The 12,921-nt window shown below is 40.5% G+C and overlaps 1 protein-coding gene across 2 annotated transcripts in view; it reads left to right on the forward strand.

The window, feature by feature from the left end:
* Window positions 1-12,921, forward strand: part of SPRED2 (sprouty related EVH1 domain containing 2) — a 422,525-nt gene that overhangs the window by 275,401 nt on the left and 134,203 nt on the right. The window lies entirely within an intron of this gene.

The raw sequence follows: 12,921 nt of genomic DNA on the forward strand, positions 1-12,921 counted from the left end.
TCTACCAGAATAATGGGCAAAAACTCCATCATCCTACTGTGCCTAGTGGAACTTATACTAAAAGACTCATATCCACTGCTGCTTCAAAGTGGTCTTTCTCAAAATAATAGACATGAAGACAGTTGCCGTATATACTCGAATATAAGTCGATCCGAACATAAGTCGGGACCCCCCTCCTCCCCAAAAGGAGGAAAAATGGTTGACTCGCTTATAAGTCGGGCGGCTTAATATTCAAGTGTCCTGCCCCGTCAGGCTCTCAACCAAGCACCCTTCCATCCTCCCCTCCCCTGTCAGGCTCTGCGCTCAGCACCCTTCCATCCTCCCCTCCCCTATCGGAAGCCAGTAAGGATGCCTCTCGGTACCGAGCAGCAGCGCCAAATCACGCTCCTGCTTTTGTCGCTCAGCGGCCAAAGGAACTCGCAGCAGCCGGTTAGCAGCAGGGCAGGAACTTGGAAAGTTCGCTCCTGCCTGCTGCACCTCCACCGCGAATCGCCAAGATGAGATACTGTATGAGGCTAAAGCAGGTAGGGAGGCTGGGGCAGAGCCTGGCAGCGGCGGACTTTAAAAAAAATTCTGGGAGAGGGCATTGTTACCCGAATATAAACCAGGACCCCCATTTTTGGGCCAATTTTTTGGCCCCAAAATCCCGGTTTATATTCAAGTATATACAGTAATCAAAGTTTTTTGGTTTCTTTTTTTTTCATTACTCTGTCCTTATTCTCCTAGACAGTCCAGTATTGCCTTGCTAGCAGATATGCAATGGTTGAGGTTGGAGGATGTAAGCGCTCAAGAGTTGGATTTGCTGCCACTTTGGCGTTAACTCAGTGAGGCTATCTGGCATTGGTTCCTATGAGAATTTTCATTCTGTTCCCCCCCCCCCCCCCCCCCCCCCCTCCTTATCAGAGCTGGTAAAAATATTTGAGGTGTGTCAATTTTTTTTATTCCTTGACTAAGGGAATAAAGTTACTTTAAAAATAAAAGTTTGTGGAGCATTCTGCTCAAAAGGTTTCACTTTCATTTTTACTGCTTGCCCCTCCCTCCTCATTCTTAGTTCATTGTGCAGATATACACTTCTCCCTCTGTATTCGCGGTGGATGCAGGCGGAACATAGCCGCAAATATGGAAAAACCGCAAATAACTTTTTATATGTTCGTGTTTTTTTTTTGTAAAAGTTAGCGTTTTTAATATTGAAACCGCGAATAACATTTAAATAATTATTCACGGTTTTGGGAAACAGCCATTATTATTACTATTGAAATTCGCAATTTGGGGGGAATAACAGTATTTATTGCACAACAATACAGTAGTGTACGTACAGTAATAATCTCGGGGTAGAAAAAAAAGTTCAGTACTGTTTTCTCAACAAGGAAAAAAAGAAATGTTCAATACTGTACTCAGGCAGTGTGTTCATCCTCAACGTTCTGTACAAGTGCTGCAGGAGGAGGAGACGAAGAGGGATATAGCAGGCAAGCAGTGATTCCCAGTGATCCCCAGCGATTTTCAGAGTACAGTAATAGCGATTTTCTCCATGTATGCTGGGAAGCAGCATTTCTATGGATGCTGGGAAGCAGTGTTTCTTTCTATGGATGCTGGGAAGCAGTGTTTCTTTCTATGGATGCTGGGAAGCAGCATTTCTCTCTATGGATGCTGGGAAGCAGCGTTTTTCTCTGTGCATGCTGGGAAGCAGCGATTTTCAGGGTGGAAAATTTGAACCAGCGATTTTCTGGAAGAAAGCATGGAAGCAGCGATTTTCAGAGTGAATGTTGGTAAGCGCTAAACTTTTTTATCAGTACAGTTAAAGAAAAGGAACTTTACTCATGATGTAATTTTGGGGGGCAGAGTCAGCATGCGAACAATCATGAATAAGTGAAACCGTGAGTGCTAAAACCGCGAATACAGAGGGAGAAGTGTATATACTTAGCACTTGAGGTAAAGGGTTAATTCTTTGTAAATCAATTTGCAAATGAACAATGGGGCTAAGGTTTTTTTTTTTTCTCACTCTGTATATTTAATAACATCTTTTCTATAAAGAAGCAGCATGTTATTTCTGCAGACACAAATTCACAGTTTTGAGAAATGCAAAGCCAAGCATCTATGATAATAGCTTATAGATAGAAAAATTGCCTATGGCATTATGAATGGATTAATGGAATTCAAAAATTGTAAACAATGCATGAATATACAGCACAACCTCAGGCTGTGTAATTAAAAACTAATCCTTATTTCCATGATGAATAACTTTTGGACTAAAATGTATCTTAAATAGAAAACTATCTATAGATTTTTTTTTCCTAAAAAAAATCCAATTTAAATCAAAATAATCCAAATTTTATTTAAATCATTGATTTTTATCCACCTTGAGCATGGATGTCTAGGGTCTGCACAGAGTGGTGGGCACAGCTCTAGCCATCATTTAGACAGACTGGATGGACTGTGTGGGTCTTTATCTGCCATCATTAACTGTATTTTCATTTCCTTCTACTGCATCATGAACCATATAGTCAAACCTAGATAAGATTTTAGACAGTGCTGGGGAGGAGTCTCCTGTCTTGATGCATGTGGGTACTTATGATATAGGGAGGTTCTAGAAGCTAAAATACAGTACCTATAGGGTAACATTTTCAGAAGGGCTCCCTGCTCCACACAGAAGACACCAATTTTTTCAAAGTTTTTAAATCACAAGAGGATTGTGAAAAATTACAAGAGGACCTTGTGAGACTGGGCATCAAAATGGCAGATGATGTTTAAAATGTGAGCAAGTGCAAAGTGATGCATGTGGGAAAGAGGAACCCAAACTATAGCTATGGGATGCAGGGTTCCACGTTAGGAGTCGCTGCCCAGGAAAAGGATCTAGGTGTCATTGTTGAGGATACTCTGAAACTCTCAGCTCACTGTACGGGGCAGCTAAGAAAGCAAATAGAATGTTAAGAATTATCAGGAAAGGAATGGAAAACAGAGATTAAAATTTTGTGCCTTTGTATCGCTCTGTGGTGTGGATGCACGTCGAATACTGTGTGCAATTCAGTCACCGCATCTAAAAAAAATGATATAGCAGAATTAGAAAAGATGCAGAGAAGGGTGTCAAAAATTATCTAATCTAATTCTTAGTCTTATATACCGAATCATCTTGTAAAAATAAGAGCTTGATTCAGTTTACATAATTGGATCACAAAGAAATATCCATTATAGACTAAAAAGCAATGAAGCATAATAGTTTTAAGGTTTTGCAAAAGATCTGAAGATAAAAACACGATCTAATTTGAGGAGGTAGTCCATTCCATATCGTAGTTAGTAAGTATGGAAAGGAGTGTGAAATTTTACTAATAGACTTGATTCCTCTTAATGATGGGAAAGAGAGCTTATGCATAGTTGTTTTCATGCCCAAAGAGCTCATGGTGTTTAGAGGTAAAGACATCAAAAGAACAAATAGCCCATTTAAAATTTTAAAGACTATACAAGCACATTTAAATTGAACTCTCAATTGAAACGGAACCCAATATAATTTCCTCAACGGAGGTGACGTGATCAAATTTTTCCTTTCCAAAAATCAATCTGGCTGCAGCATTTTGAATCAATTCCAGATGTTTCTCGTTTCCTTTGCTTAATCCCACATAAATGGAATTACAGTAATCCAGCTGTAGCGGAAAGGTCAAAATGGCATATCAGTTCTGAGATACTAAGCTTTGAACCTTATAAATCAGAGAAACTAATAGTGTTTCAGTACTGAAATTGGGACGAAAACCATCTCATGAGAATCTCGGAGAGGGTGGGAGCCAGAAGGCCTTGAGCATGCACAGATGCTCAAGGCCCTGCAACAGCCCAGCATAGAACATCAGCGGCAGGCTTTTTCAGCACCGGCACACATATGTCCTGTGGGTTGATGTGTGCCGGTGTCCGCTGGAGGTAAGGGTTTGGGGGTGGGCTGCGGGGGGAGAGAAGCCAGTTCCCGGGGTGGGATGGGGTGACGCTCGCTTATCGAGTCAACGCTCAGTTTGCGAGTTAAAGTTTGCTCGTCTTACAAAACACTTGCAAACCATGTTACTCGCAAACCAAGGTTTTACTGTAGTTGGATACTTCTTTGTAAATAATAATCTCGATCATCTTTGTTAATAATGGAATATTAGCAATCGGATGGTAATTTGACGGTACTGTTGGATTCAAGTCAGTACCTTTCAATAAAGGGGTAAGAGCTATATGCCCTATACGCACAGAAAAATAATCATTATCCAGGAGATAATTTATCAATAATGTTAACCAAGAGATGGCCTGGGAGGAGATTTTTTTTTAAAGATATAAGATGGAAATGGATCCAGAGAACATCTGCTACGCCCTAGTTTGCTACATAACTTTCTAATCAGATCTTCACTAACATGCTTAAAATCACTCCAACATCTGTCTACCGGTACATCATCTAAAGTTTCCCTGCAGGATATTAAATCATCATGGCTCGCAGTGGTTAAAGATGCCCTAATGATTTTGATTTTATCATCAAAAAAACTTGCAAGTTCATTGCAGATGGTCCACTATTCTTGTGAGTGAACTTAGTGTGCTTGTAAGGGATTTCCAAAGTTTAAATAAAACCTTATGATCATTGGAACTATTTATTTTATTTCCATAATACGTTTTCCGGGCACTGTTAAGTTCCTGATTATACTTGGTGATTTTTCTTCTCCAAATTAATGAATCAACCTCTAATTTACTTTTTTTTCCATTTACATTCTAGTCTTCTACAATCTCGTTTAAAGTCACAGTAGTAGGTGGAATACCAGGGAACTTTAAGGGTATAGGAAACTGTCTTAGAGGTTAGAAGTGCCCTGAAGTCAAATGATTTTCCTGATTCCTCCCTCCATGTTTTCAATATCTTGTCAGTTACAATCATTAGGGGAGTTTGGGAGAGTTGTTAATTGAGACCAAAACTCCTCTGTATTTAGCTCTCAACTTATATTTATTGTTCTTCCCTGTACAGGTTTATTGATTTTTGACACAAAAATAGATATACCGAAACTTCCTAAAAAGTGGTCAGACCATGGTACCCTCTGCCCTTCCCTATTAGAAATTAAGATTGCTGATTATTTGAATCCAAATAGCTAGTAAGGTCCAATATATGTCTTTTCTCATGTGTATTATCAGGCAGAATAAATGTTAGCTCTAATGAATTCATAAATGGTTTAAAATTGATCACATCTGTATTTCTATCATCATTGAAATGCAGATTAGTATCTCCTATTACCAACAATCTTGAAAATTTCAAGGTGAGGATCGCTATAAGATCTGTGATTAGCATAGTAATATAGTAGATGACGGCAGATAAAGACCTAAATGGTTCATCCAGCCTGCCCAACCTGATTCAATTTAATTTTTTTTCTTCTTCGCTATTTCTGGGCAAGAATCCAAAGCTCTGCCCGGTTCTGTGCTTAGGTTCCAACTATTGAAGTCTCCATCAAAGCTCACTCCAGCCCATCTATATCATCCCAGCCATTGAAGCCCTCCCCAGCCCAAGCCCATCCTCAACCAAATGGCCATATACAGACACAGGCCATGCAAGTCTGCCCAATACTGGCCTTAGTTCTTCAATATTTATTTTCTGATTCTAGATCCTCTGTGTTCATCCCACGTTTTTTTGAACTCTGTCACCGTTTTCCTCTCCACACCTCTCGCAGGAGCACATTCCGGGCATCCACCACCCTCTCCGTAAAGAAGAATTTCCTTACATTGCTCTTGTCTACCACTCCTCAGCCTCAAATTAAGCGCTCTGGTTTTACCATTTTCCTTTCTCTGGAAAAGATTTTGTTCTATGTTAATTCCTTTCAAGTACTTGAACGTCTGAATCATATCCCCCCTGCCCCTCCTTTCCTCTAGGGCAGGGGTGTCAAAGTCCCTCCTTGAGGACCGCAGTCCAGTCGGGTTTTTAGGATTTCCCCAATGAATATGCATGATATCTATTAGCATACAATGAAAGCAGTGTATGCAAATAGATCTCATGCATATTCATTGGGGAAATCCTGAAAACCCAACTGGATTGCGGCCCTCGAGGAGGGACTTTGACACCCCTGCTCTAGGGTATGCATATTCAGGGCTTCCAGTCTTTCCTCATACGTCTTTTGGCCCAAACCTCCTATCATCTTTGTTGCCCTCCTCTGGATTCAATTCTTCTTATGGTCTTTGCCAAATACAGTCTCCAAAACTGAACACAAAACTTCAAGTGGGTCCTCGCCAATGGCCTGTACAAGGACATCAACACCTTCTTTCTTCTACTGGTTACGCCTCTGTTTATACAGCCCAGCATCCTTCTGGCAGCAGCCACCGCCTTGTCACACTGTTTTTTTGTATTTAGATCTTCAGGCACTATCACCCCAAGGTTCATCTCCCCATCCATGCATATCAGCCTCTCACCTCCCAGCACATGCAATTCCTTCCGATTATTAATCCCCAAATGTATTACTCTGCATGTCTTTGCATTGAATTTTAGTTGCCAGATATTGAACCATTCCTTTAACTTTTGCAGATCCTTTTTCATGTTTTGCACTCCCTCCTCGGTGTCTACTCTGTTATAAATCTTGGTATCATCTGCAAAAAGACAGACCTTTTCTTCTATCCCTTCAGGAATGTCACTCACAAACATATCGAACAGGATTGGCTCCAGCACCAAACCCTGAGGGACTCCATTACTCACCTTTCTTTCCTTCGAGCGACTTCCATTAACCACCACCCTCTGGCATCTGTTCGACAACTACTTTCTAATCCAGTTCACCACTTTGGGTCCTAGCTTCAGCCCTTCAAGTTTTTTCAAGAGCCTCTTATGAGGAACCATGTCAAAGGCTTTGCTGAAATCTAAGTAAATGACATCTAGCATATGTCCTTGATCCAGTTCTCCGGTCACCCAATAAAAAAATTCAGTCAGGTTCGTTTGGCACGATTTACCTTGAGTAAAGCCATGTTGCCTCGGATCCTGTAACCCATTAGATTCTAGGAAGTTCACTATCCTTTCTTCCATTAGTTTTCCATCAGCTGAAGTGAAGCTTACCGGCCTGTAGTTTCCCGCTCAATACTATAGATTTATTCCAAGGAGCTGGTGGACGATAAAGTAATAAGATACCTAAAAGATTATGTTCTAACTCATTTCTTACTGCAACCACCATGTATTCAAGATTAGATCACATAATTTGCTGAACAGTTGGACATCAAAGAAAGATCTATAGATTATTGCTCCTCCTCTCTTCCCGGCTCTAGTGGTAAAATGACCACTAAAACCAGGAGGCATAGTTCCTTCTGTGTGAATACATCTGCCTCAGTTAACCATGTTTCTAATAAAGGTGAAACCAGCATCTGTTTCTACTAGTAGATCCCTACTGATCTGTTGCTTGTTACACACAGATCGAGCATTACAATATAGTGAAGGCACCAGGGTAAGAGATTCTTCGAAAGAATAATATTTGGTTTTCTATTAATTATAATAGGTATCCTTTGATAAACATTGTTAGTGATACTAGAAAAGAGATCTATAGCAGGATTTATAGTTGTGTGTACTGAATTAAAAAGGAAAAAAAGAAAGACAACAATGAAAAAATGTTCATTGTTAGGGCGGGTGTTGTAACCTATGTTAACCTGAAAAATTCAAACATATAACCCTGACTAATCAGATATTACAGTTCAATAATATATAGGTATAAATAAAACTACTCAATAAAATATATGTCCTAAAATTTCAGACAAAGACTTTAAATTTTGGCTGTTGCTGATAAATACCTGATAACATAAATTCCAAGAAACATATCTTAAAGCCCACAAGGATACTTACAAAGGGGCAGAACATGCCTCTTTGACATGCCCCCTTCGGCGGTGTGCCTCAGAAGGCAGCCTGCTCAAATACTCTCCCTCGACCAGGAGAGTGATGTCACCAAAGTGGGCGTGTCCAAAACTCCCAGCACTCAGCTCAGTCCCAAACACTGCCCCAAACACTGCAGGGCAATGCTGCTGGAATAAAGTAGCCCTGAAGCTGCAATTTCGGGAGATAAGATGGTGCTTTCCTAGACTTTCCTGTGAAGAAAGGCTAAAGAAGCTAGAGCTCTTCAGCCTGGTGAAGAGATGACTCAGGGGAGATATAATACAGGTCTATAAAATACTGAGTGGTGTGGAATGAGCAGATATGAATCACTTATTTATTCTTTCAAAAAAAAAATACTAGGACTAACGGACATGTGATAAAACTACTAAGTACTAGATTTAAACAAAACAGAGAAAATATTTCTTCTCTCTCTCTCTCTCTCTCAGAGATCCCACATGCCTATCCCAGCCCCTCTTGAATTCAGACAGTTTGTTTCCACTACCTCTTTTGGGCGATTGTTCCACGCATCTATTTCCTCAGATTACTGCGAAGCTTATTGCCTCTAACTTCATCCTATGCCCTCCATTACAGAGTTTCCTTTTACATGAAAGAGACTTGATGCATGACCTTGCCGGGCTATCACATCGCAGAAGGATAGCGAGGAACTCCAGAGTGACTTGTGTCAGTTAGAGAAATGGGCGAAGAAATAGCAGATGAAGTTTAATGTGGAAAAGTGCAAAGTAATGCATTTAGGCAGAAAGAACAAGGAACACGAGTATAGAATGTCAGGTGCAACTCTGGGTAAAAGCGAACAAGAAAAAGGACCTGGGTGTACTGATAGATAGGACCCTGAAATCATTGGCACAATGCGCGGCAGTGGCAAAGAAAGCAAATAGAATGTTAGGCACGATAAAGGAATCACGAGTAGATTGGAGAAAGTTATAATGCCGCTTTATAGGGCAATGGTCAGACCACATTGGTCTCCCAACCTAAAGAAGGATATAAAACTGCTGGAGAGGTTGCAGAGACGAGCAACGAAGCTAATAAAAGATATGGAGAACTTGGAATGCGAGGAACGACTTAAGAGACTGGGATTGTTCTCCCTTGAGAAAAGGAGACTGTGAGGGGATATGATCGAGACTTTCAAAATAAAGGAATCGACAAAATAGAGCAGGAAAAAAAATTATTTACAATGTCCAATGTGACACTGACAAGACGACATGGACTGAAGCTAAGGGGGGACAAGTCCAGGACAAATATCAGGAAGTTCTGCTTCACGCAACGAGTGGTGGACACCTGGAATGCTCTCCCAGAGGAGGTTATTGCGGAATCCACCGTTCTAGGATTTAAAAGCAAACTAGATGCACATCTCCTTACAAGAGGCATAGAAGGATATGGGCGACTAAAATTACACCAGGTGTACAACTGGCTGGGCCTCCGCGTGTGCAGATCGCCGGACTTGATGGACCGAAGGACTGATCAGGAGATGACAGTTCTTATGTCTTAGCATTAAATTTTAGCTGCCAAATTTCAGACCATTCTTCAAGCTTCGCCAGGTCTTTCTTCATGTTATTCACCCCATCCGGCATGTCTACTCTATTGCAGATTTTGGTATCATCTGCAAAGAGGCAAATCTTACCAGACAACCCTTAAGCAATATCATTTATAAAAATGATAAAAATAACTGGCCCCAGAACAGAACCTTGAGGCACACCACTGGTAACATCCCTTTCCTCAGAGCTATCTCCATTGATCACTACCCTCTGTCTCCTTCCAATCAACCAGTTCCTGACCCATCCCAAAGTCACTCAGTTTATTTATTAGACATTTGTGTGGAACACTGTCAAAGGCTTTGCTAAAATCTAAATACACCACATCTATTGTACATGCTCTATCCAATTTTCTGGTCACCCAGTCATAGAAATTAGAAACAGAAAAATGACGGCAGAAAAGGGCCATAGCTCATCAAGTCTGCCCACACTAAAGATCCCCTTCCCTAAATTTATCCTCCCAGATATCCTATATCTCGTCAAGTCTGCCTATTCTGATTACCCTCCCCCCACTTTTACCCTCTTAGAGATCCCACATGCGCATCCCATTTATTCTTAAAATCTGGCACGCTGCTGGCCTTGACCACCTGCACAGGAAGTCTATTCCAATGATCGGTGAAGAAATACTTCCTGATATCGCCATGAAATTTCCCGCCCCTGATTTTTAGCGGATGCCCTCTTGTGGCCGAGGGTCCTTTAAGAAAGAAAATATCATCTTCCTCCTCGATACGAACGGTGATATACTTAAACGTCTCAATCATGTCTCCCTTCTCCCTACGTTCTTCCTGTGCAGGTGATAAGGCCAGCAGCATGCCAGATTTTAAGAATAAATGATCAGATTTGTCTGACAAGACCTACCTCTAGTGAGTCCATGTTGCCTCCTGTTCTGTAATCCACAGGATTCCAGAAACGTGACCATTTTCTGTTTTAAAGGCGTTTTCATTAATTTTCTTACTACAGAAGTCAGACTTACTGGCTCTGGAATTCATTGCTGGAAAATGTAATGAAAGCAGTTAGGTTAACAGGGCTTTAAAAAAGGTTTAGATAATGGCTTATGGACTTTTGTTTTAGGAAATTAAGATGGTTTGGGAAAATCCACTGCTTATTCCTAGGATATGTAGCATAAAATATGTTTTACTCCTTGGGATCTTGCCAGGTACTTGTGACCTGGGTTGGCCACTGTTGAAAACAGGATACTGGGCTTGATGTATTTTTGGTCTGTCCCAGTATGGCAGTTCTTAGTTAGAACCATTACACTAAAGCCCAGCAAGGTGCTAATGATACTTTTTTAGATTATCATAACCATATTGGTAGCCTGTAGTGTGGGGGAAAATGTCAGCTGATGCCAACACTGTTGCTGTTGAAACCGGGCCCAGTCTCCTGTGATGTTTATTTAGGAAGAACCTAATTATGTGGTGGATGTGAGACCAGGGTCACATTATACAGCCCTTTAAGGACCCTGGATATCAGTGCTGACATGAGTTGTGCACATAGGAGCCAACTTTTCAAAATGACTAGAGGTGCCCAAGCTCTGCCCCAGACCCCGCCTCATAATAGGAGTTTCAAGTTTATTAGGATTTTATATACCGCCTATCAATGTTATCTAAGTGGTTTTTACAATGAGGTACTCAAGCATTTTCCCTATCTGTCCTGTTGAGCTCACAATCTATCTAACGTACCTGGGGCTATGGAGGACTGAGTGACTTGCCCAGAGTCACATTTTTTCCATTCAATTTTTCATATATACACACGATATGATCTTATTAACAATACATAATGGTTAACCACAAAATTAAACTACACAAAACACAGGCTATGGTGCTTCTTAACATTCATTCCTACCAGAACACCTGACCTTAGTCACACATGCAGAACACAGATAACTGCTATACAAATACAGGACCACAAACTAAAAGCTGTGATAAACACAAATGATATCCTAAGATGCCAGACTGCATGCAGCGCACCACCAGAGAAATATAAACAAATGTGTTTCTTCCTGAACAGTGTAAAATATACTGAAAACTCTCCACAAATTAATATTCACACATTATAAGTGCAAAAGTGCTCAGTCACCAACCGAAAAGTGCAAGAGGTAGTAATAAAAGTACAAGCGCCGGTTGTATCGAGGGACCATCAGCACCATTAGCGTCCCTCAGCCAGCCTTCACTATCAATGATGACTTACTAAAAAGTGTAAAATATAGATAACTGATGTAAATTCTCAAAACCGACATATATCAATCACTAAATTGAAAATAAAATCATTTTTCTACCTTTGTTGTCTGCTGATTTTATTTTGCTAATCATCTTTGTCCAGTCTCTGGTTGAACTTAATTTTGTCTGTGCTTGTAACTGTGTTTCCAGGGCCGCCTTATCCATTTGCTGTTTTTCTCTCCTTTTTCACTTTCTGCCCTATATCCATCTTTATAGATACAAAATCAAAAACCCTATTTCCATCAGAAACCTATTAGCTCAACACGTACTTAGGAACTATATGTAACAGACTGTTTCTAATAAATTTTTGAAATTCGGCTCCAAGATACAGTTTCCAGATAAATGTTTCAGTTTTAATCTACAAAGCTACATGGTCAAATGTAACAAAATAGGAGCTGTAGTGCTTAAAATGATGTGCTGTGATTAAATAACCAATGTACAGTGTCAGTAACCTCATATCGCTGTTAGACGCCATGTTGAAATACTTATGAGCACAATTGAATTTCAAAAATTTATTAGAAACAGTTCGTTACATATAGTTCCTAAGTACATGTCAAGCTAATAGGTTCTGATTGGAATAGAGTTTTTGCTTTTTGTATCTATGTTGATTGCTCCCCTACTCCATGAAAATTGTTTTTGGACTTAAATCCCCTGTGATTTTGGATCTATATCCCTCTTTGGCATTAACTATCTTTTAAGGCCTGTCTCTCAACTTTCACTTAACACTCGCAGCAATGTTCCTTCATGGAAGGGGGAGAGAGATAGGTAATAGGGGGAAGAGAAGGACAGGGAGATGCGAGGCCACAAAAGGAATGAGGGGGGAGAGAGAAGGAGGAGATGGTGCAAAGGGATGGGAAGAGAGATGCAAGAAATGCTGTTTAAGAAAAGTTGGGAATAAGGGAGAAGAGAGAGGTAGGAGATGGGGTACACATGGAAGCAGGGGAGGAGAGAGGAAGGGCAGAGAGAGGGAGGAGATGATACATGTGGATAGATGGGAAGGGAAGACATAGAGCAGTAGATAAATTTGAGAAGGAAGCAGAAAAATTGAAGAAAGTTGAAAATTAAAAGTTAGATGGCAGTCAGGCTAAAATGGGGTGATAGAGGAATATGAAAAGGTAAGGGGTTAAAAAAAATCTGGGATATAAAAGAATGAGGGCTTTGATGTGCTGTTTACATGGAGAAGTGATGAGTAATGGAAAATAGTGACATCTTGTGTAGTGCTGCTCAAATTTCTCCTGGACGTGCATTTAGCCTCTCAGATTTTCAGGATTACCAAATGAATAAGCATGAGAGAGATTTGCATGCAGCAGGAATGCAATATGTGCACTGG

The sequence above is a fragment of the Geotrypetes seraphini genome, chromosome 3 (genome assembly GCF_902459505.1).
Source record: "Geotrypetes seraphini chromosome 3, aGeoSer1.1, whole genome shotgun sequence".
In the NCBI taxonomy this organism is placed as follows: Eukaryota; Metazoa; Chordata; class Amphibia; order Gymnophiona; family Dermophiidae; genus Geotrypetes; species Geotrypetes seraphini.